At 31.3% G+C, this 4,464-nt stretch overlaps 1 long non-coding RNA gene across 3 annotated transcripts; it reads left to right on the plus strand.

The window, feature by feature from the left end:
• Positions 1 to 1,291: 1,291 nt before the first annotated feature.
• On the plus strand, positions 1,292 to 3,135 carry LOC141811610 (uncharacterized). Of its 3 annotated transcripts, none has more exons than XR_012600185.1 (3): positions 1,292 to 1,480; positions 2,630 to 2,847; positions 2,929 to 3,135. It is a non-coding gene; the product is annotated as an uncharacterized LOC141811610 (long non-coding RNA). The 3 variants fall into 3 exon arrangements; XR_012600184.1 differs by having other exon boundaries at positions 2,684 to 2,847; XR_012600181.1 differs by having other exon boundaries at positions 2,759 to 2,847.
• The last annotated feature ends 1,329 nt before the right edge of the window (positions 3,136 to 4,464 follow it).

A 4,464-nucleotide genomic window follows, 5' to 3' on the forward strand; every position in this document is an offset into this window, starting at 1 on the left:
AAATTTTTTTAAATGTGATATGTTATTTGATATTAAGTGGTTTAAATTTATTTTTAAAATTAAAAGTTTTAAATTAAATAATTAATCAAGAATTAAAAAATATCAAATCTTATTAAAAAAATTAAATTCTTTTCAAAACTTATCAATTAAAAAAATATCAATTATTACATAGATAACTTATAGAATATTACCGATAATACTTATTAGTATAATTTCAATATAAATTTTATTTTAAAATTAAAATTAATAAAACCTTATTTACATTCAACAATATCTTTAAAAAATTAAAAAATTAAATAATTTTATTAATTGAAAAAAAAATTATTGTTAAAGCTTGAACATAAAAGTTTAATTATTAATTTTGCATCTAAAAAAATAAAAAAAAATTAAATTTTATATAAAAATATTTTTAAAATTAATATTTAATATTTTAAATTTTTTTAAAAAAATTTATTTAAAAAATATAAAAATCGCTAAATCTAAATAAAAATGATGAGAGGTGCACGTTAAATTGATGACTAGCATTAATTTTCAAATAAATATTCAATGAATATTTAAATTTTTATAAAAAAATATTAAAACTTGATTTTTTTAAAAAAAAATAATATCAATAGATCTGATCCAATATATTTCTTTCACCCTCGTGAGTTTTATCATGCTAAAAAATGTCTCCGATTTGTCATCATATTGAAGAAAAATATACTACACTATATCGTTGTTGATAATCAAATTTGGAGACTTGAGAGATTATATAGACGTTCTACAGCTGCAATGTAACTCGAGGTCCTCGTTGACATATTTCACCCAACATCCAGCATCATGAGAGAGATTATTTGTTAATTTTAAATATTATATTTTTAAAAAATGTCAATTTTTTAATAAAAATAATATATTTCTTTAAATTTGCTTTCCACCATTAATTTTAATAATTACTAATCTTCTTCATTTAAAGAGTGATTATAAAATTATTTAAATAAAAACTATCATTTATTATTTTTAGAGTAATAATTTTTTGAACGGAGTCTATTTCAAGTAAAAAAATTATTTCTAATGGAAAAAAATCTTTTTTGAACAAAGAGAATTTTATAAATCTGTTTCATAAATTAAAAATATAAAGTATAATATTAATAATATGTTAAAATTGAAATATTTGTAAAAGGTTAAATATCAATTATAACTAAATGAAACTTTTTTGACGTATTTAAAAATTCTTAAAATAATTTTGAATATTTTTAATAAATAAATAAATAAATAATAAACTAAGAAGAAGCTTACGCTCTCGAGAGGGGAAATGGCTGATGCGAGGATTTAGGTCTCATCTGAGCACCGGGAGGAGACGGTCGCGCCTCAATCCATGATGGGATCCGTCTCCCAATCTCCCCACTCAGATAAAGGGGATGAGCTGCGCGATCTGATGCAACGGTTCATGACGGTGCTTGTCGAGTTCTCCCAACGCTTACCCTTTGATGCTGACTTCCAGGTTCCGGATCTTCTTGCATCTCTCAAATTTCGACTTTATTTTGATTTGATTTTTTTTTTGTTTTTTTGAGTGATCATTTGATACTTTGCTATCACGGTTAGGCTATTTCGTGAAAGCTCTCGACTTGGCTGTCCTGATGGTACGAGGGATTGAATGCATAAGAGGGGAACAAGTTGGCTTTTGGATTTGAATTGGGAACCGAGATTTTCTCTTGATATGACCTGAACTTACTAAGCCTCCAACCGTAGGAAAGACAGTTAGCATGTTCCCTAATCCGAGTATCTGAAATTGAGCATATAAGCTAGCTTCATGGTCAAATAGAGTTTGAAATTTTGTTTGAATTATATGACAATCAAATGATGCAATTATTTATTTTATCACTGTGTCTGATGATTCACAGTAGCATTAATTTGGTATTACGTGCTTAATGTAGCAAAGATAAGAATGCTATGACAGATTCATGTAGTTGCTAGATATGATAGTTGTAGCTCCAATAGATTATAAGATGCAAGAAAATATGTTAAGATGGCATGGGCATGCCCAAGGTGGTTTCGTGAATGCTACATGTAGAAGAGTTAGATTGCCTATAGTGAGAGGTGTAAAGGCCAAAGAGGAGTAGAGAAAAAATAGTAAATATAATAAAAATGACTAAACCGATTTAAGTGTCACCGGTGATATAATTTTCCATTGAGCTCAATGGAGACATAAAATTGATATAACATACCCCAAATTGTTGGGACAAACACAGATTGACAATGATGATGGCGAATCTGAAATGAATTGGTGTTACATGTATAGCAGTCAGGGAAGTAAGATATTTATGAATTAGGGTATGTATTGGGAGGCGATCCAATTGTTTGTAACTGTTCTCTAACTCATATTTTTGGCTATGGGCGGTGTTCAAGGAAAAGAAAATCAACTCTATACCTTGTGTATCATTACCTCTATACCAGCTAATAACTTCATATCTATGTCATATACTTGTTCTTTTCTGTGCATAGAATCTTGTCAAATATTCTACCTTGTTTATGCATGCACATATAAAAAACTATTTTTTTGACTTTTTATACGATGGCATGGTGAGAGATCTTTGTGATAATGACTCAAGTATGTACATTTTTTTACTTCAGAAACTTCGTTCTATCACAGCACTTGCTACTCTCGCTATTACACTAATTTTTGCATGGAAACTTTTGAGAACAGCTCCAGAACAATAAATAAGGCAGCGCAGATGACCTTCCACATCACCTAACTTTTCTACTATCAACTTGCATCCAGATACAAGCATCCAATCCTCTGCAATTTGCTCATACTCTGGAATTTCAAGAGAACAAAGATCTGTGAATGAATTCTTCCAACCACTAGAGGTACTTTTAGCAATTTCAACTTTAAGTATCTATCATTGACAACTGTTGCCTAAGGCTTACCATGGTGATTGAATTTTGCAGCTATCTTTGGAGCAACTAGTGCGACATAGGTTGAATGAAGGTCGAAAGGTGATTGTTAAATTTTGCATTTTACCTATTCAGTAATGTTTCTATTTGGTTTCTTGTTATTTATTAGTCCTGTAACCTAATTTGCTTAAATCTGAGTTAGGTTTGCTGTCAGAATGCATTGTGAATTGACATTGCGAACAATTTAAGAATATTTAATAATACTGTGGACCAAATTATGCCAGTGAATATGACTTGATTTACCATTTGATGTTTCAGTGATTGGACCATACACTGGACTGCTATTTTAGGCAAAGGTGATACCCATTTTTTTAATTGCCATGGGGCCTGACAAAAAATTTCAAAGATGATTTTAGTTTCCACTAAGAATTGAATTTCCTAAGAATCCCACTGTGTGGGTTGTTGAGGATAAAATATTATGATTTATCTCTATTGTCAAACTCTCTTTATCACCTTAATGGTAGTGAAGCTTTTAGGCTTGGATCTTAAGATCGTGGAATAAATAAGGCGTAGACATAATGATGTTTTTCAAAAATCCAAGTTTAATTTGAGCTTATAGGTTAATATCATGTTTAAATGCAATCTAATAATTAAATTTATGTTTATACATAAGAAAATGCTCAACATATGGTGTAAAAAAAATAGATGAAATAAGTCTGAACTAACAGAGTATTCTGTTTAAGATTTTATTTTAGAAACCACATTGTGAATCTGAATAACCTCTTGGAATTAATGAGGTAAAAATTGAGCCATTTTTTTAAAACTATGTTTGCATGTTAAAAGTATCAGAGTTAGAATTATTAGGTATAAGATGTAGTGGGCTTAGTCCTATCAGTATTTCTGGTTTAGGATTTTATATAATATTGTCGTATCCCTAAAATCTATGTGGTATCAAAGCCTCTTCTTGTAGGGTTTATGGTTTACCAACAAAGATACAATCTTGGGGGAGACCATTGCCACGATGATAGTTGGCTGCCCCCTCAGTAATCTTTCTCCTCCTCCTCCTCTCTCTCTCCTTTGTGAATAGAACCTGGGGCATTAATGTCAGTGGGTCACTTGCCTATGGTTAACTGAGATGCATGCTCTGGCTTTCTTCTCCCTCACATAAGCACAAATCCTCCCTTTGCATCGTGCAAGACAACGTATCAGCTCCTCCTCAAGTGATACCAGCCTCATACAAATCGATCCATGCTCCTGAAGGCTGCAACCAGTAAAGACTGCTACGAACCATGCTAGTTTTGCTCAATGCCTACCCTTGCCCTCCCTCAAATTAAAGGACCTAACCAGGTGCACACCATCATCTTTTTTGATGTTTGCAAGGCATCTCGTGCAGTGTTCATGAGTCATAACCTTCCACACATTGTGTGAATAAGGAAAGCTTGTGGTAGAAGATCAAATTCATTTGTTTCTTCCATTCTTGTCCTAGTCCCCTCTTCTCCTCCATGCAAGAGTAGCTCCACAGCTCCACCTTCATGCTAGCAGAAATGTTGAACTCTTGCCTTCCTTCTAAACAGAATTTCTCTCACCCAG

Source organism: Curcuma longa, chromosome 1, assembly GCF_044706935.1.
Source record: "Curcuma longa cultivar G26 ecotype Majalengka, Jawa Barat chromosome 1, ITB_CL_G26_1.1, whole genome shotgun sequence".
Classification (NCBI taxonomy): Eukaryota; Viridiplantae; Streptophyta; class Magnoliopsida; order Zingiberales; family Zingiberaceae; genus Curcuma; species Curcuma longa.